At 38.4% G+C, this 21,166-nt stretch overlaps 1 protein-coding gene and 1 long non-coding RNA gene across 17 annotated transcripts in view; one reads left to right on the top strand and one right to left on the bottom strand.

The window, feature by feature from the left end:
- The window catches only part of LOC112204054 (uncharacterized), an 86,002-nt gene that overhangs the window by 33,441 nt on the left and 31,395 nt on the right, over positions 1-21,166 (bottom strand). The window lies entirely within an intron of this gene.
- Positions 2,434-21,166, top strand: part of LOC104004098 (uncharacterized) — a 42,747-nt gene continuing 24,014 nt past the window's right edge. For 5 of the 9 annotated variants that reach the window (XR_010146731.1, XR_010146730.1, XR_010146726.1 and 2 more), the window contains exons 1-3: positions 2,434-2,854; positions 13,361-13,495; positions 14,549-14,632. This is a non-coding gene — a long non-coding RNA (uncharacterized LOC104004098). The remainder of the gene's footprint in view (positions 2,855-13,360; positions 13,496-14,548; positions 14,633-21,166) is intronic. The other 4 variants (XR_010146725.1, XR_010146724.1, XR_010146729.1 and 1 more) reach the window with 3 other exon arrangements.

Genomic DNA, 21,166 nt, shown 5'->3' with positions numbered 1-21,166 from the left:
AGACAGAGTTTTGCTCGTTGCCCAGGCTGGAGTGCAATGGTGCGATCTCAGCTCACTGCAATCTCTGCCCCCTGGGTTCAAGCAATTCTCCTTCCTCAGCCTCCTGAGTAGCTGGGATTACAGGCATGCACCACCACGCCTGGCTAATTTTGTATTTTCAGTTGAGACAGGGTTTCTCCATATTGGTCAGGCTGGTCTCGAACTCCTGACCTCAGGTGATCCACTGACCTTGGCCTCCCAAAGTGCTGGGATTACAGGTGTGAGCCACCATGCCTAGCCAAGAAACCCTTATTTTAAAACAAGCCAGGCGCGGTGGCTCATGCCTATAATCCCAGCACTTTGGGAAGCCAAGGCGGTGGATCACTTGACGTCAGTAGTTTGAGACCAGCCTGGGCAACATGTTGTAACCCCATCTCTACTAAAAATATATTTTAAAAATTAGCTGGGCATGGTGGTGGGCACCTGTAATCCCAGCTTCTCAGGAGGCTGAGGCAGGAGAACCACTTGAACCTGGGAGGTGGAGGTTGCAGTGAGCGGAGATCACGCCACTGCACTCTAGCCTGGGTGACAATAGAAAGACTCCATCTCAAAAACAAAACAAAACAAAACAAAAACCCACTAAAAAAAAGACTCCATTTCAAAAACAAAACTAAAACCAAAAACACAACACAAATGTAGTACACAAATGAAAATAATTACTGTGTTAAACACAGTTTCATAGAAAATAAAAGACCAATCAAATACAATAAGCTGCCTTTTTAGATGGGTATGTTATTCTTCTTTCACAGCTAAAGAAACGGGCTCTTCTTCTAAGGCCAACAGTGACCTGAAATTATTGACTGGCTTTTCCAATCAAGTGGACAAAATGGTACCAAGGTCGCCAACATCAGACAAATTCACTTGAGGGCCTTATCTATGTGCTTTGAAAGACAAAACTGCTTTTGTTAAGGACACTGTATTTCAGAAAAACATAATCATATTAACAAATAATAACACTGTAAAATGCTGATGTGTTGAATGCTACTTTAGAAAAACATGCTCAAATCTAGGGAAAAAATTTGATACAAAACTACGTATCAATTATCTAGCTAGCTAGCTATCTAGAGACCTGCTTTCATTCTATTGCTCAGGATGGGAAGCAGTGGGATTATCATAGCTCACTGCAGCCTTGAGCTCCTCAAGTGATCCTCCTGCCTCAGCCTCCTAACTAGCTAGGGCCACAGGTGGACACAGTTATGCCTGGGTTTTTGTTTGTTTGTTTTGTAGAGACAGGGTGTCACTACATTGCCCAGGCTGGTGTCAAACTTTGGAGTCTCGCTGTGTCGCCCAGGCTGGGGTGCAGTGGTGCGATCTTGGCCCAATGCAACCTCCGCCTCCCGGGTTCAAGTAATTCTCCTTTATCAGCCTCCCAAGAAGCTGGGACTACAAGCATGCGCCACCACGGCCGGCTAATTTTTGTATTGTTTGTAGAGACTGGGTTTCACCATGGCCAGGCTGGTCTCCAACTCCTGACCTCAGGTGATCCACCCGCCTCGGCCTCCCAAAGTGTTGGGATTACAGGTGTCAGCCACTGAGCCTGGCGGAGCACTTTCTTATGTTTTTAAGTAGCCTAACCCAGGTGGGGCGCTGTCCCTCACGCCTGTAATCCCGACAACTCTGATGGCCAAGGTGAGAAGATCGCTTCAACTCAGGAGTTTGAAACTGGCCCGGGCAACATAGCGAGGCCCCCCCCGACCCCATGTCTAGAAAAAAATACAAAAATTAGGCCAGGTGCCCACCGCGCCCGGCTAATTTTTGTATCTTTTGTAGAGACGGAGTTTCGTCATGTTGCCCAGGCTGGTCTCGAACTCCTGAGCCCAAGCCATATATCCTCCCACCTCGGCCTCCCAAAGTGCTGGGATTACAGTAGGGCCCAGCCAGCCTCATGTTTTATTTAGCAGTCCCTCCCTGTTGCACACCTGGATAGTTTTTTTAATTTTTTTAGACAGGGTTTACCTCAATCTCGCAGGCTGGAATGCTGTGGTGGGATCATAGCTCACTGGAGCCTTGAACCTTTGGGTTCAAGTAGCTGGGGGGCTGAGGTAGGACTACAGAGACGGGGTTGCGCCATGTTGCTAGGCTGCTCTTGGCCTGAAGGGTCCTCCCGCCTCGGCCGCGCCAGACATAGTTTTCTATTTTTGACCAACATAAACACTGTGCTGGGTCTGAATTTTTCAGCTACCCTTCTTCAGCCGGCAACACACAGGACCTGGCGGGGAGGTCGCTTTTACCAGTCCCCACTCTGGCGAGAAAACTGCCCAGCTCCAGGCACCATAGCGCCCCAGTGACGTAGCCGAACACCCGCGCCTCTGACGTCGCCAAAGGCCCACCTCTATGGTGTGGGCGAAGACCCGCCCTTGCGACGTCACGGAAGGCGCGCCCTTGCGACGTCACGGAAGGCGCGCCCTTGCGACGTCACGGAAGGCGCGCCCTTGTGACGTCGCAGGGGACCACCACTCACGCAGAGCCAATCGGAACTCGCGGTGGGGCTGCTGGGTCTTCCAGGAGCGCGCATGAGCGGACGCTGCCTATGGGTGGCCGGGCGGGATGTAACCGGCTGCTGAGCTGGCAGTTCTGTGTCGCTAGGCTTCTGCCCGGCCGCCGCCGCACATAAGCTGCGAGGAGGAGCTTTACGACTGCCCGGTCTTCGGGGCCGGGCGCAGCAAGGGCCAGACTCTGCGCTAGCAGGCGCTGCGCGCCAACCGGCCAGCACCTGTCGCAGAAGGTGCAACCGATCGCACTGTCGCGCAGAAGCTCCTCAATGGCCAGCGCCAGCTGCAGCCCCGGCCGCCCACTCGCCTCAATCTGAGCCTGGGTACGTGCGCCCCACAACGCCTCCCCCAGCCAGGGCCCGGGGATCCCCGGGAGCGTCCCCGGCTACCTGGCGCCGCTCATCCTGGGTAGGGTCGGCCCCCTCTGAGGCTGCCCAGCATGAGGGAGCTGCACCCCTGAGCTTGAACTCTGATGGCCCTTTGTAATAGCATTAAGTCTTTGAAACTTTGTAGCGGGGTAGAAGGGGCTAGGAAATGAAGAAAACATCTTTTTAAAAATATAAGCAGTCGGCTGGGCGAGGTGGCCCACGCCTGTAATCCCAGCACTTTGGGAGGTCGAGGCAGGTGGATCACGGGGACAGGAGTTCAAGACCAGCCTGGCCAGCATGGTTTCACTGAAACCCCGTCTCTACTAAAAACACAAAAATTAGTCAGGCGTGGTGGCAGGTGCCTGTAATCCCAGCTACTTGGGAGGCTGAGGCAGCGAATTGTTTGAACCCGGGATGCGGAGGTTGCAGTGAGCGGAGATCGCGCCACTGCACTCCAGCCTGGGCAACAAACCAAGACTCCGTCTAAACAAACAAATATATGTGTGTATATATATGCGATCGAGCCTGGGAGGTTGAGATTACAGTGAGCTGAGATTATATAAGCGATCGAGCACTGGAGGTTGATGTTACAGTGAGCTGAGATTATATAAGCGATCGAGCACTGGAGGTTGATGTTACAGTGAGCTGAGATTGCGCCATTGCACTCCAGCCTGTGTAACAGAGGGAGACTCTGTCTCTAAAAAATTATACGCAAGTGAGAGCTTTTCCTCCAGCGCTCATGCTCAGACTGAAGAAAGTAATTGGGCCAGGCCTGGTGGCTCACGCCCGTAATCCCAGCATTTTGGGAGGCGGAGGCGGAAGCGGGTGGATCACTTGAGCTCAGGAATTCCAGACTAGTTTGGGCAACATGGTGGAACCCTGTCTCTACAAAAATACAAAAAATTAGCTGGGCATGGTGGCATGCACTTGTAGTCTCCGCTACTTGCCGGGCTTAGGCGGGAGGATCGCTCAGCTGCAGCCTCGACCTCCAGGGGCAATCCATTTCAGCCTCCCAAAGTGCTGAGATTACAGGAATGAGCCATCGTGCCTGGCTTTACACTATATTTTAATACTTTTTTTGAAAATGGAAACTTTTACAGGCAATTCACTTCCTTCAAACTAATGATAAGGAAGTGATGCTGTTCTGTTCTGTTTTGTTTTTTGTTTTTGTGGTTTTTTTTTTTTCTTTTTTGAGATGGGGTCTTGCCCAGGTTGGAGTGAGGTGGTGCAAACAAGGCTCACTGCAGCCTTGACCTTCGGGCTCAAGGAATCCTTCCCCGTCAGCCTCCCCGGTAGCTAGGACTACAGGTGCATGCTACCACGCTTGGCTAATTCTTTTTTTGAAATGGAGTCTCACTCTGTCTCCCAGGCTGGAGTGCAGTGGTGCAATCTCGGCTCACTGCAGGCTGGTCTCAACCTCTGACTTCGGATGGTCCACCCACTTCTGCATCCCAAAGTGCTGGGATTACAAGTGTGACCCACCGCGCCTGGCGATTTTGCTCATTTTAGATACTAGAACTTTTTAATTTAAAAAATTTTTTTTTCCTGAGATGGAGTCTTACTTTGTCTCCAGGCTGGAGTGTAGTGGCGTAATCTCGGCTCACTGCAACCTCCGCCTCCTGAGTTCAAGCGATTCTCCTGCCTCAGCCTGCCAGAGTTGCTGGGATTACAGGTGCGCACCACCACACCCAGGAGTTCAAGGCTGCAGTGAGCCATGACCGTACCACTGCACTCCAGCCTGGGCAACACAGCGAGACCCTGACTCCACAAATAAATAAATCAACATCATATGATCTGTACCAGGGTATAGGCAGGTGCTATGATCCCCACTTTTCATCCTCAACTCTAAGTTGAGTCATACATCAACCTCTAGTAAAAAGTGGCATGCTCTCAGTCAAAGGGGTAAGCCCAAACCACGTGGAGAGAATCTTATCTCTTTTGAGAGCTAATATAAAAAGAATTCCTCCTAGGCATAAAAATACTGTGACACCAGTTACTTAGGCTAAACATGCCTATTATGCTAAGTGAGTTATTAACAATAAATACTTTAACTCTGTGCCATGTTAATTATCATAATCTGATTTATAATTTGTTTTAACCTTAGGTTATATATACCTTGAAGCCATTTATATTTTGGTATACTTGTAATAATTACTATACACTGGACTAGGTATATTGGACTAAACACGGAGAGTCAAAAAAGAGTATGTGGTCAGAGTAGAAATCATGCCCTAGCTTCCTTCGTGTCTACCTCCTACCTTGAGTAGAAGTGGTAGAAAAAGTAATTACCTAAGATTTTTTGGATTCTGGTTTGTGGAGAAGCACCCTTATATTTAGGCTGATGGGCGGCGAAATTAGAAAGTATTTTTTGTGATTTAGAATTTTATACGGAGATGTTCATTGTGATTAATTATTCTTTGTATTAGCAGATTTTTGCTTTTTATAGCTGCATGATTTCTTGTTTATTATTCATTCATTATTGTCTATTAATAAAGAAAAACTTTATTTCACTGAGGCAGTGATATATAATCCAACTTGGATTTTTAAATAATGACTGACTTTTTTTCTTTGGGAATACATTACTGTTAAAAATGTAATTATTAGATACATTACTTTTAATGAATATAAGTGGTATAATTAGAAGGCTGAAAAGAATCCTTGGAAATGCGAGTTTAATTTGATAGCTAAGAAACTGAGGACAAGATACTTATTCTTTGTAGCATATTTTCTAATGTCATTTCATTGTCTCACCAAGAAATACTTGCATAAAGCAAGTTCAATTACAGCATCTGTTGAATATTTAAGGTTGAGTAAAGTGGGTGAGTTTAACAGATATTTTCCCTTATTTCTTTTAGGCGAATCTGGATTGGGAAAGTTGACATTAATCAACTCATTATTCCTCACAGATTTGTATTCTCCAGAGTATCCAGGTCCTTCTCAGAGAATTAAAAAGCCTGTACAGGTCTAGATATTGGTATTTTTAATTGATGATAAGCTGGAATAATATTAATACACACAAAGCACGTGTTGTAACTTTCATTATGCTTCCTTAGAGGTGAGATGCAAATTTGCCCTTAGTCAGTGTAAGATGGTAAATATGACTTCATAAAATTAAAAAAACAGAAGAAGTACAGTTAATCGAAAGAATTATCTTGACTAGAACTTTCCAAATTTGTCCTAAGGATTCTCCTAGAGATGACACTGTGACATAGTAACCAATTCCCCTGGAGTTGTGCTATGTAGTATGATAGTCATTTGCCACATGTTTAAATCAATTAAAATTAATTAAATTAAAATGCAATTTCTCATTTGCTCCAGATACATTTCAAGTGCTCAACAGCCACATGTGGCAAGTGGCTGCCATTTTGTGCAGCACATGTATGAAGATTTTCATCATTGTAGAAAATTGCATTGGACAGTGTAGAGAAAACATGATTCATAGAAAAACTATTGTTATTTAAATACAGTGTTCTATATTAGTCAGTGGGATAATACCATATCATAGTTGAATGGCAATAGCAATTCTGTAAGACTCCCAAGCTATATGTGATCTAATTTACTGCTTCTCAGTCTTTGCTATGCATTCCAATCCTGGGTATCCTGTTAAATTTATTTCTTCTAGTAGTTCTGAGATGGGCTGCCTTTCTACACTTCTAACAAGATCCCAGGTGATGCTGATGCTGCTGGATGGTAGATCACACTTTATAAAGCAAGGGGCTAGACTCTAGATATGCACTTTTTATTAAATAGTACAGCAGCCTGTAGCCATTTGTGGCTATTAATCTTTGAAATGTGGGTAGCCTGAATTGTGATGTTCTGCAAATATAAAATATGCCACAGATTTCTAAGACTGAGCATGGAAAAGAAAATCTCTGTAATTTTTTATATTGATTGTATACTGCAGTGATAATATTTTGGATGTATCGGGTTAAATAAAATTGACTGATTTCACCTTTTTCCTATTTTAAAAGTGGCTACTAAGAGAATTTTAAATTACTTACATGACCGACATGGTATTTTTATTTGGCAGCGCTGCTCTAAGCTGTTGATGAAAAATATTGTTGGTGAGCTCTGCTTAGGTAATATATAGGACATGAGCAGAGAGGAGGCACGTGAACAGTTCTGGCTGGAGTAGGCTTCATTGAGGCCGTGATGCTTTTAGCTGGATTTGAAGAAGTGGTAGTGATCATCCCAGTGCACAGGATAGGAGGACAGTCTATATATTCTGAGCGGTAACTCATATATATCATACTGCAAGACCCCAAAGGAGTAATTTTGTGAAGTAAATATCTTATTCTCCTTTTTAATGTTTCTATTTTAGGAATTTTTTTTTTTTAGTAACCTTCATAGGGCTTGAGATTTAAAATTACCTGCAAAATTCTACTCTAAAAACTTGATCCTACATGCTTATTTATTTTGTGATAAATATTGGAAATTTTAAACCTAAGCAAGAAAATGAAATTTGAACTTTCTTAATTTGGGTATTATGAATACCTTAAGTATTTATGAATTTAGATATGAAAGGTAAAACTAACCACTATCCAAATTAATATACAGTTCATTTCCAGAACCCTAGTTTCTTCCATGTGCTCACTCGCATTCAGTATTACAACCCCCAAAGATAAACACCTTACTGACTGCCTTCTCCATAAATTTGCCTGTTCTTGAACGTTATATACGTATACTTTTTTGTATCTGTTTTCTTTCAGTGAAGATTATGTCTATTATTTACTCATGTTGGGCGTAGTTGTTTTTTTCATCGTCGTATAATACTCCATTGTGTGAATGTATCAGTATATCCTTTATTATTTATTGTAGATAAGCCTTTGGGTTTTCAGTTTTTTACTAACGGGAACATTCTTGTGCATGTCTTAGTAGACTTAGGCACTCATTGCTGTTGTGTGTGCATAAAGATATAAAGGTATTTGAGTTTATTTTATTTGATTTCTAGTGAGGTTGAACATGTCTTTTGTACTCAATAACTGTTCAGATTTCATTAAAGTCTTTTGGTAATCTTAATATTTTCTGTCATTTTCTTGCTGATTTATAGGAGTTTGAAAAATCTAATAATCCCCTACATTTTAGATATTGCAGACATTTTCTCCCCAGGTGAGCATCTGTGAAAGATGTGACATGCCCTCAATTTATCTTAGAATTCTTACATTGGCTTAGCTTCAAAATAAATTGCCTAAACCCATTTTACCTTCCTTTAAAGTAACACTTCAAAAATATCCTCTTCTGTTGTGAATATCTTCCCGGAAACTCTCTTTATCTTGAAAACAAAGGGGTAATGGAGGTGAGAATATCTCTAGTAGGATTTTTAAGACAGGCCTGTGCACACTGTTAAATATCTTTTCTGTACCAAAAAGAAGACCTGTAACATTTGAGAACCAGATTGATCCTTAGTAGAATCCTGTAGAAGTCCTCTTTCCTGATTGAACCATGGAGGTGTATTCCTTTATATACTGAAAACTAGCTGAAGATAATCTAAACTCTTGTGCCCAGTTAGGAAAGAACATGCCATATTACGGACAGGGTCAGACTCATTCAAGAAGCGTGAATATAGTTAGAAAATGAGAATGTAATCTTTTTAATAGTTGGCTGGCTCCTTACCAAGCCCAGTAGTCTTGAAGATATAGGGGAAATAGTGTAAACGGTTGTCAAGATGAATCTAAAATGGAAATTAATCAGTTCCCTAGAATAGATTGAGAAATTAGCTTTAGGAAAAAGATAAATTTCACACACACTCTACCACGGAAGGTACAGTGCTGATTCAGACAGACTGGGAATGGTCTCATTTTTAAGTGGTGATGTGAGGTACTTCACTGAGCATTGTGACAGGCACGGGCTTGGGAAGAGCCTATTAGGAAATGGGAGAGGCATGAGACTAAGGAGCACATAAGAGTAATATTAGCACAGAAATTCTTTTTGAGGTTGAAGGTCACGAATTTTATGGTATAGGAATAGAAAGGGGTTAATCCAGAATGGGATTTGAATTGGAAAGGGAAAGAAATAAAGGTTTTGGGAAGGAGGTTGCTAATAGAAAATGAGAGGGGCAAGGGATTTGAGGTCTCAGTAAGGAGACAGGGATGTGAGGAGTGGAGAGGTTCAGAATAGAAAGCCAAATTAGAGTTTTGGGATCAACTTTCTTCTTAGTAAAGTAGTCCTGGGTCTTCGTGAGAAGGAAGTATTCTTCAGGCATAACTGTTCTACTATTGGTTACTTCCTCTTTCATTTTCTTGTGGAACACGATGAAACATTTAAGATGATATTTGTCTTTTGAGCAAATAAATAAGGGAAATAGATAGTTTTTGTGTTTGAGCTAAGTGGAGTATCTCAGGCCATTCCAATGTCTTCAGAGTTTTGGCTGTAATGCTACCTCTTGAGCAAGTGTAGGTAGAGGTAAGCTCTTGACAGAAAATTTTAACCCTCTCTTCAAAATGTTATATGCTTAATTAAATAACTTCTTAATTTACCTTAATAAATGGCGTGTAAACATTAAGTTAGAAAAGGTTAGTGTATATGAAGCTGTATAATCAACATTGTTTGACTTTTTTTCCTCAGATTGTAAAACTGAAAACTCAGTATACTAATACTCTTGTATACTGTATACACTCAGTATTAGAAAATGGGTACCTTTGATTTCTGGAATCTCGGATGCCAAAAGAGGTCTCAATAGATGAATTATACATAGATGATTCATAGATGATAGTTTTAGTTTTATTTATTTTTCAGGGAAAAACATTTGAAAATGTTCTTGATTCATTTTTTTGGTATTAAATTATGCAGCTAATCTTAGAGAACCCTGAGTGATGCCATAAAAGATGTTGATGTGGCCTGCTTAAGGAAAGTGCACGGGAAAGTGGCCATTTGGAATAGATTTGTTAAGAAAAGTTTGAAATTCTTGGACTTGAACTAATTTGTTTTCCATGGATCCCATGAGGATACTTGTAAAAGCAGATGATAGGGTCCAGTTGGATCCTGTGAATGGCACTAGTTTGCAGTTATGTTTTCTGGATCTCTTCCATATGTCGCTGACTTCTTTGTATTTGACCATGTATGGACATACAGAATTTCATAGTCCAGAGAAGAAAAGAAGCTTTATAAACATTCCTTATGTGTGTAAAATACAAATCTTCATTTGTCTTAGCAAGTCAATAAGTAATTAAATTGTTGAACTGGTTTTTTTTTTAAACAGGGAAATATCTTAAAATTTAAGCTGTTAGGTTAAAATGTGTATTTGGTATACAGCATATTACTGAAGGTAGAATGGGCTTCATTTGGTAATAAAGGAACCAGAAATATTTTTAAGTAAAATTGGGAGATGATTCATGTAGATTAACTATATTTTTGTATCACTTTCTAGAATACAGTACTATGTTGTTTAAAAGAGTAAGTAGGTAAAGGAGTGGTATAATTACTTTGGATATTTCTGCTTCAGCCACAGTTACCATGAATAAATGATCTGTCTTTATAAAGGAGATGGAGGTGAACTCAAGATATTGAGATGTTAGATTTGACTGGGTTGTCCTTTGACTGGAAGATCACCAGATAAAGAAAATGTAAACTTCCTAAACCAGATAAGATGATATCGTTAAAAAACTTTTTTGGCCCAGCACTTTGGGAGGCTGAAATGGGAAGATTGCTTGAACCCAGGAGTTTGAAGCTGCAGTAAGCTATGAACTACCATGCACTCCAGCCTGGGCAACAGAGTGAGACCCTGACTAAAAAAAAAAAAAAATTTTCCTTTGGTTCTCATGATTTCACACTGATGAATCTGGTTGTTTTCTCTTAGTCATTTTGCCTCTCTCATGTTATTAGGGTAACCTGATAATAGACATGTTATCTGAGTTATGTGGTATGTAACAGTGATCTTCTAAATGATGGGCATCCATCACTGATACTGAGGATGATCAGAAACTATTACAACTCTTATTTATTGATGTTTACTTTTAATCTACAGATAAATGATAATACATATTAATACTTAATATTCAGATTGCCAATAGTATATATTTGGTGGGTAAATATCTTTTGGATCTGCAAAATTTTCACTGATAGTTTGTATCAGGATCAAAGCAGTTTGAAGAACATTAATCTAAAAGATAAGACTTTGGCATCTCATTTCTCTAAAAGATAAGTCATGCATGTCCACATCTCAGGCAATTTTTTTCAGTTTTATAAGTTTTATTCTTGATAATAAAATTCTTTTAACAGAAAACTCTTGATTGCTATAGACCTCTGCTGTGTATTCAGTAGTCACTAGCCACATGTGTCTATTTAAGTTAATTCAAATTAAATAAAATTAAATATCAGTTCCTTATTTGCACTAGTCAGATTTTAAGGAGTAAGTAGCCACATGGGCAAGTGGCTACCATCTTGGACAGTGTGGATACACAACAATTCCATCATCTCAGAAAGTGTTATTGGATAGTGTGGCTACAGATTTTTCTTGCTCAGCAATCTTAGTCTCCGCATGTTAGTCTCTTCATGCATTAGGTAGCATCTATAAAACAAGCCAAAAGGAAATAGGCTATCTCTAAAAGTGTCCCAAACTTTTTGTCTTGTAAATTAGCTTATCAGCATACTTGGAGCCTCTTGCCTTAAAAAGGACTTGATATAAATGTGTATCAGGAGAAAGCCTATCTTATGAAGGAATTATTCCCTTTTTATTTGAATCCATGTTTGCTTTATCTTGGGCTCCTGAAAACTGATACTTTGCATTTAACAGCAGCATATGCCCAGGATGAATGATAATACATCTCCTGATACAGAGCTTGAGGTTACAGAATATCTTAAATTGTTCCAGGAACTGTTGTTATCATTTAAGTCCAATAATCAGTAAGATTTCACCCTACCAGAATACACTTTTTTTTATTAACTGTCTGGACCTTTGCTGATTACATTGTCCGGAATGTGGAGTATTGCATTTGAGAAGAGGATTGGATCCTAGCCATAACATAAATATAAGGGTGATTACATCCATGCTGAGAAAGATTTAGGAATGATAGTAAGTTCATTTGAGTGAGTGGTTTGGGCCAAACTTGATAGAGAATAGTCCAGGAAGACATTTACTATAAACGGTAGATTAAATGTTCTTGCCTGGTTAATTACATTTGAACTCTGTGAATGACTGAATCACTCAAGCTGCTTAATTGTATTATTAGTGCACATTTAAGTTATGTATTACATGTCTTCAGTGGTGATCAGAATTTTATCAGTTCCTCTGTCTTTTTTTATACCAAGTATGACTCATAAACCCTGTATTAATTTGCCAAGAGATTGGCATACTATTTGTATATATGCTTTTCTTTCAAATAATCTGGATTCCCAATGCCCACAATCATTGATCCTAAAGAAAATGTGGGAGTAGGTAGATAAACTCAAACATCCCTACCATCACCCCTGGTAGGAAATCACTGGTGTAATGTATGATATTAACATCTGCACCAATTACTCTTATAGGTGGAACAATCCAAAGTTTTAATCAAAGAAGGTGGTGTTCAGTTGCTGCTTACAATAGTTGATACCCCAGGATTTGGAGATGCAGTGGATAATAGTAATTGGTAAAAAGGATTTGTCCTCACAACTTTCCAGTGTATTTGGGGTACTGGGGTGGTTAAACTTTCTCTTCTTAACATTTTAAAACTCTTCTTAGCAAAGGTCACCAAACTTCAAGTAACATGACAGGTTTGTATACCAACTTTGCCACTTATTTGACAAAGTTTAATTTCAAAGTTAAACAAAGAAGTTTAACTTATTTGAACCCATTTACTTTTTGATAAAATGGAGATAATACCTATCATAAAATTGTTTTTAAGACATATTCCAAAATAACGTAGCTAGATAGAAGAATTCTCATTATTGTAAGAAATTCAAAATGCTTTGCTTTAATTTTATCCATTTGTATAAATTCTATCTCAATCCTAATTTAAACCTGATATTTAGACCTTCAGTTTTTCCATAAGTCCTAAGTGAAGAAAACAACTATGAAATTTTAGTCTGAAGTAATTATCTTAGTATTTTATAAATAACTTTAATTTTGTTTGAATTCACATTGTTTTTGAGGTATTTTTCTGTCAACTCTTAAAACTCCTAAGTTCATCATGAAGTTTTTATATTATTTAAGTAATCTCTCATTTGAAATTTGAAACAATATAATTGTTTTCATATTATGAAGTGTGTTATTAATACACTTACTAGTGCCAATAGTATGCTAATAATTTAGCTGTGTTTCAACAATAAATATTTTCTTTCATTTGGAAAGTTTTGAAATAATGAATAAAGATTTATTCAACACAATTTATATTTTTGAATCTTTATATAGAATAACTTGACATATCTTCCATTGGTTAATTCATTTTGCCTATTTGAAAATATTGATTATTGTCCTTTAACAGTCATCAGTTAATTCATATGTAGAATTGCAACTTAATTGTTTTGTTTATTTGCATTCTATAGCTGGCAGCCTGCTATCAATTACATTGATAGTAAATTTGAGGACTACCTAAATGCAGAATCGCGAGTGAACAGATGTCAGATGCCTTGTAACAGGGTGCAGTGTTGTTTATACTTCATTGCTCCTTCAGGACATGGGTCAGTAACCTGATACTTCTGATTCCTTTTTATTGTTGTTGCTTACTGTTACCTTTATGTGCATATTTGAGTAATCTTTAAGTTTGTGAAGTACATACAACTATACCCATTATTAAGTACCAAATTTCATGTAGAAATGTCTTAGTTGAAAAGCCTTTTTAAGTCCTGTGTAAGCTACAGTGATTTTACTCCTTAGTTCTTATTCATAAGGATTTTCCCTGCTTCATGGAAATAAACAGTGTTGCCACCATGGTTTGAGGTCTCAATGTGGCAAATTTAGCTTTCATGTTGAACTACCAAATAAAGAGAAGCAGCCAAACCAGTTAGACATATTCAAAATAAATCCAGAGATGCTATTTATTATAAGTCTCATAAGAGATGGTTATCAAAAGCACTTGCATGCCAATGTTTTCTTGTGCCATTTCTTTCTGCAAGAAATCTGTTTGGCTTCTGTTTCACCTTAGCTGTCATAGACATGTTTAAGTATCATGTTGTCAGTACTAACCTTTTGTTTATTAGGACATAAGACCTAAGAATCTAGACATTAATCTGATGTGATTGTTCTGTTTGTTATAGTTAGCCTGTACTCCCTTTTTTTGTTCTTTGTACTTCCCCTTTCATTTTGAGTACATATATGTGTCATTTGTAACTGCAGATTTTTCCAATTATTCTTCCTTAGTCTTTTCCTTTGGGTAAGTAACTCAGCATACATAATTCAGCCACCTGGTGATTGTAACTCCACCATCTCTCCACCAAAAGAACTGTAGTAGCATCAAGCTACATAGCATTAAGTTATCTAACACTCACATTACAGTAGAGTAAACCAATTCCTTCAGGTATACCTTTCTCTTCCATTTTTGGCTTCTCGCTCTCTTTTTTTTGTTTGTTTTTATAGATGGGTCAATGCCCATTATCACTCTAGATGGATAAGGGAGCCTTAATTATATACTTATATTTTTGCACTGTCAGATTGGAGTGGGGTAAAAATGTTTCTTCTTTTATGTGTAATACTCTTGTTTTTTGTTTTTTGTTTTTTGTTTTGCTGTGCCCTAGACCATTACATAACTGAAGACTCCCACCTTCAGGCAGGATTGGGTAGTACATGTTTGTAACTACCTGGCATTGCCTTTTGTTGAGGTAATTTCAGTTTTTATTAGTAGTTGTAGTAGTAGTAGTATACTTTAAGTTCTACAGTATATGTTCACAATGTGCAGGTTTGTTACATATGTATACATGTGCCATGTTTGTTTGCTGCACCCATTAACTGGTCATTTACATTAGGTATTTCTCCTAATACTATCCCTCCCCCATCCTCCACGCCACGACAGGCCCTAGTGTATGATATTTCCCGCCCTGTGTCCAAGTGTTCTCATTGTTCAATTCCTACCTATGAGTGAGAAACACCTATGCGGTGTTTGGGTTTCTGTCCTTGTGATAGTTTGCTCAGAATGATGGTTTCCAGCTTCATCCATGTCCCTGCAAAGGACATGAACTCATCCTTTTTTATGGCTGCATGGTATTCCATGGTGTATATGTGCCACATTTTCTTAATCCAGTCTATCACTTTATGGTGTTCTCAGTTTATATATTTAAATCACTAAACTGACTCTTTGACTTAAAAGGCTCAAAAAAAGTCATCTCAAAAATACAACACACTGTATAACCTTTTATAAGTATTTATGTAGCTTCTTGAATTTATATTTTTAAATCATTCTCATTTAACTTGTCAGGGCCTTTTCCTGAAAGCCAGGAGAGTGAAATCTTAACCTGCAGTTAAGTCAATAAAATTTGTCAGCTTATAACCAATTTTATTATTTTAGATTTTCTGGACTCTCTCCAACTATAGTAATTCTCATGAAATCACATTCCTGCCATCCCCTTGGGGAAAATTTTATTTCTTAAAATTGCATGGGAAATGAGAGCTTTTTTAAAAGAAAAAAAGTTTTATATTCAAATGATATGTAGTGGCTTTGTGCCATTTCTTATTCATCACAAGGGGTAAGATGTTTAAAATTGCTATATCTTATATATAAAAATGTACCTTTGAATAATTTCTCAGTTTAACTATTTTTAGAAATGGAGCAAAGTTTTGCCCATTGTACATGATATTGTGGATTAAGTGAAAGAATATGAGGCTGGGCGCGGTGCCTCACGCCTGTAATCCCAGCACTTTGAGAGGCCGAGGCAGGCGGATCACCTGAGGTCGAGAGTTCGAGACCAGCCTGACCAACATGGAGCAACCCCGTGTCTACTAAAAATACAAAATTAGCTGGCCATGGTGGCGCATGCCTGTAATCCCAGCGACTAGGGAGGCTGAGTCAGGACAGTTGCTTGAACCTGGGAGATGGAGGTTGCGGTGAGCCGAGATCACACCATTGCACTCCAGCCTGGGCAACAAGAGTGAAACTCCATCTCAAAAAAAAAAAAAAGAATATGACACAGAATTTTATGTATAGAGTTCCACGTACCCTGCTCACTACAGACTGAAATTCTATGCAGTCTAATAAATGAATCAGAGCCTTTCCATCTTGTCTGGGTAGTCCCTAGGTTCCCTTTTTAGAGGGTTTTGTTTTTAGAGTGATTATAAATTCGTCCAACAGTGCACTTTCAGTGCCTCCTACCTCCCTCTACCAAGTATGAACTGCATGCATGGCTGATATATGATTTCGGCTATTATCGCTTCATGTGCGTTGTTCACTATTTTGTAACTGTTATTAAAGTAAAATACTGACTTGGAACATGAATTTTAAAATGGTGTTTTATCCTTCTAGTATTGATTCCCACTTTTAGAAAAATTGGTGTCATCCAGTGAGTTTTATATAGAAGGATTTTTTCCCTTAGAAATACATACATACATACATACAAAAAAAATTTGTCATTTTCCCTGTAGTTGTTTATTATGCTGTAGAATTTGAGGCTAAATAGTCTTTTCTCTCTGCTGTGGGTTTATCTTCTAGAAATGATAAAGGATTTTCTATTGCTTAAAAACAAGATTTAAAAACTAAATTTGTTGATGAAAAGACTAGCCAATATAAATCTAAATGGACAGAGGGAAAAAATTCAACCAGAATGTAATGCACATGTGAACTAAATGTTTTCTGTTGCTGACGTTTTGTAGGCTTCTGAAATTTAATGAGACTTTTACAAGGTTTACCTTTTTTCCTAAAGTTTAATTTTTAAACTGACTTAAATGTTTTTTGACACTTTGGTTATATTTAAGAAGTTGACTTCTCTAATTTCCTTGTCATGTTTATTTTTAAATATCTTTCTCTTTAAAAGTTGGGATACTATAATAAATATTCAGCAAGTATTTTGTGTTTAAATATAAAATCTTGTTATTTGGATTTTAATACTTTATATATAGTATTTATATATATATAAATATAATATAAACAAAACTAAAGACTCTATGAAAGAATCAAATGGATTTTCTATAACTGAAAATTTCAATGACTAAAATTAAGATATTACCAGATAGGTTTAACAGCAAATTCCATAAAGTTGGTAAGAAAACAAGAATACTCAAAAAATGGAAAGAAGTAGAAAATAAAAGCACTGAGAAGCATAGAATGCAAATTTAGAAAAGAGCTTAAGAGACATATCAGACATGGTAAAAGGTTTAACGCACATATAATCAAACTTTCCTAGCTCTGTTCACGGAAAGGGCCTGGGAGCTGCAACACCTCAACAGCAACAAGCACACCTGCTACCTAGAACTTGGTTTCTAAAAACCATCCTCCTCTAAAAGGAAACAGAGCTCTTTGAAGAAATGGTAATTTCAAAGCTAGAGCACAGAAAGTATAAGATGAGCCCAGAATATCTTTTTGTACAAGAAAGTAAGGCAATGCTCAAAGAATGATGGAGACATGCCCAAAAAAAGCAGAGAAGCCAACTTGAAAAGATTCCAACAGGCCAAATATAGGACAATTTGAACATCAGAATAAAATGGTGACAGTCACAGAATTATAACCCATTGAAAAAAGGAATTCATGACATCATATTAATATAAATAATAATTGAATATTGAAATTCGTTAAAGGAAATGAGATATTTATGTAGTCTTAAGGTATCTTCTCACAAATTATGTATTACTTACAAAGGGGAAAAGTGCACCTTAACGTGAGAATCTTGGCAGAACCACTTTAATCAAGAGGTTTAGTTGAGCATTATCAGTAACAGAGTAAATCAAAATCATGAGCCACTTGATAGATACAATGAGAAAATAAAGCATCACTTCTGTGACACCCTATAAAAAATGAATCTAATAATGAGGAAACATTAGAAAAAAACCAAACTGAGGGATATTCTACAAATAAATTGTCCTGTAATCTTCAAAAATTTCAAGGTTATAAAAGTCAAGAGAAACAGACAATCTTTTCCAAACTCAAGGGAACTAAAGAGGCATGAAATCTAAATGCTTAATTCTGGATTTCATCTTTTTGATATAAAGAACAGTATTGAGACTATTGATAAAATTTGAGTGGGGTCTGAAGATTCATTGGTAGTAGTAAGCTCAATTTAATTTCCTCACTTTGATCATTGTACTCTGGTTTTTAGAATGTTCTAGTCAACAGGTAATATGAATTAAACTAATCGAGGGTGACAGGGCATTATATCAGCCACTTATCAACAAACATTTCAGAGAAAAATAGTTCCTTGTATTGTTATTGCAATTTTCTTTGAGATTGCCCCCTCCAAAACAGTAAGAACTTTCAAAAACAAACAAATATATCAAGCCACAGATTCAAAGTGCTATAAACTCCATGCATGATTAGTTCTCACTCATAGGTGGGAATTGAACAATGAGAACACACGGACACAGGAAGGGGAACATCACACACCAGGGCCTGTTGTGGGGTAGGGGGAGGGGGGAGAGATAACATTAGGAGATATACCTAATGTTAAATAACGAGTTAATGGGTGCAGCACACCAACATGGCACATGTATACATATGTAACTAAACTGCACATTGTGCACATGTACCCTAAAACTTAAAGTATAATAAAAAAAATCATACCTAGGTATATCACAATAAAACTTGACCTCAGAGTTTCTAGCTCTCAAGACCAATTCCTCCCATCCTGCCACTAACAGATTTCTCCAAACATCTCTGCACCTAAGAGTGCAAATACAATCAAACATTTCACTCCATTGATAGGAAGCATCCTTCACTATCTTCTACCAAGGCCTTCCTCCTTTGGTGCTTCAAAATTTTTTATGAAAGGAACATCCATTTTATTCAAAGCACCTCCAAACCTGCAATCCTAAGTTCCAGGCAACTCAATCCCAAAAATCCACTGTAGATGCCCAAAGGCTGGGGTGTTCGATCTTCAACATTTTTGCCTTTATGGCTCCCAGTCAAGATAGAGCTGCACCAAGTCCAATTCCATTCCTCATCACAGATGATTTTTTCTACTTTAAGATCAGAACTATACAAGCTTCTTGCTTTGTGTCAGCATGCTGTTGTACCCATGGGCAAATTCTTAGGTAAGACAAAAACACAGCCCCAAGGGCAGGTAGTAATTTTTTCAGAAAAAGGTAAGGCAATCAATTATCTCAGTCTGCCCAGGACAGTCCCAATTTACACATGTATATTCTCCCAATCTGTAGGCTGTCTTTTCATTTTGTTGATTATTTCATTTAATTTTTTATTATTTATTTATTTTATAGAGACAGATCTCATTATGTTGCCCAGGGTGATCCTTGATCTCCTGGCCTCAAGTGATCCTCCAACCTTGGTCTCCCAAAGTGCTGGGATTACAGATGTGAACTACCACACCCAGTCAACGTGCAGAAGGTTTTCAGTTTGATGTAGTCTGATGTAGTCTCATGTATTTATCCTTGTTGTTGTTGCCTGAGCTTTTGGTGTGATATCCAAAAATATCATTGCCAAGATCAATATCAAGAAACTTTCCCCCTATGTTTCTTACAGAAATTTTATGGTTTCAGATTTTTCATCCATTTTGAGTATATTTTTGTGTATGATGTAAGATAAGGGTCCAGTCTCCCCAGTGTTGGATATCCAATTTTCATAACACCATTTATTGAAGAGATTATTCTTTCTCCACTGTGTTTTCTTGATGTCCTTGTCAAAAACTAGTTGACTTTTATATGCTTGGGTTTATTTCTGGGCTCTATTCTGTTTCATTGCTTTACATCTCTGTTTTCATGCCAGTGCCACAGTGTTTTGATTACTATAGCTTTGTAATATAATTTGAAATCAGAATGTGTAATGCCTATAACTTTGTTTTTTGCTCTAAAGATTTATTTATTTATTTATTTTTGCCATTTCAGGTCTTTTGTGGTTTCATATGAATTTCAGAATTGTTTTTCCTATTTCTGTGAAAAATGCCATTGACATTTTGATAGGGATTGTGTTGAATCTATATATTGCTTTGGATAGTATGGATGTTTTAACACTATTAATTCTCCCAATCCATGAACATGAAATATCTTTCCATTCACTTGTGTCTTCTTCAATTTCTTTCATCAATGTTTTATAGTTTTCATTGTGCAGATCTTTCACTTACCTGGTTAAATTTATTCCTACAATTTCATTCTTTTTGATATTAGGGTAAATTGAATTATTTTCTTGATTTCTATAAATTATTTCTTATAATACTCATACTTGTCAGGCCTCTGGGCCCAAGCCTGCATGTATACATCCAGATGGCCTGAAATAACTGAAGAATCACAAAAGAAGTGAAAATGGCCAGTTCCTGCCTTAACTGGTGACATTACCTTGTGAAATTCCTTCTCCTGGCTCAGAAGCTCCCCCGCTGAGCACCTTGTGACCCCTGTCCCTGCCCACCAGAGAACAACCCCCTTTGACTGTAATTGTCCACTACCCACCCAAATCCTATAAAACAGTCCCACCCCTGTCTCCCTTCACTGACTCCTTTTTCAGACTCAGCCTGCCTGCACCCAGGTGAAATAAACAGCCTTGTTGCTCACACAAAGCCTGTTGGTGGACTCTCTTCACACAGATGCGTGAGACAATACTAACACTAACATTATTTTGATTCATCAGATGGAAAAGTAAGGCTTGAAGAGGTTAGAAATAACTTTTCCAAGGTCACAGAGCTAATTGCCACAACTATAACTCAGCTCTAGTATGTGAACAAAGATTTTTTTATACCAAACCAAAATTATTTATTTCTACTCCACTATTCTATCATGGTGCATTTTAGGTGCTAATGGGAAAAGGTGCTCTATGATGGTGTCCAATAGACAATTAAAATTCAAATCTGGAAATGAGATCTGGACTGAAGATTTTTTTAAAAATTAGCCCTCATCACATGTAGTCAGCTGTAGAAATCCTTAGCATGGCTGAAATTTTTCATATTAAGAAAAGACTAGAACTTGGCCAGGTGCGGTGGCTCACACCTGTAATCCCAGCACTTTGGGAGGCTGAGGTGGGTGAATCACCTGAGGTCTGGAGTTTGAGACCAGCTGACCAACATGGTGAAACACCATCTCTACTAAAAATACAAAAAATTAGCCAGGCGTGGTTGCACATGCCTGTAATCCTAGCTACTTGGGAAGCTGAGGTAGGAGAATTGCTTGAACCCAGGAGGTGGAGGTTGCAGCGAGCTGAGATCGTGCCATTGCACTGCAGTCTGGGCAAAAAAAGCAAAACTCTGAAGAAAGAGAGAAAGAGAGAGGGAGAG

This window comes from Pan troglodytes, chromosome 8, assembly GCF_028858775.2.
Source record: "Pan troglodytes isolate AG18354 chromosome 8, NHGRI_mPanTro3-v2.0_pri, whole genome shotgun sequence".
Classification (NCBI taxonomy): Eukaryota; Metazoa; Chordata; class Mammalia; order Primates; family Hominidae; genus Pan; species Pan troglodytes.
Note: the sequence above shows the minus strand (reverse complement) of the source record. Positions and strands in the feature narration are given on the sequence as shown.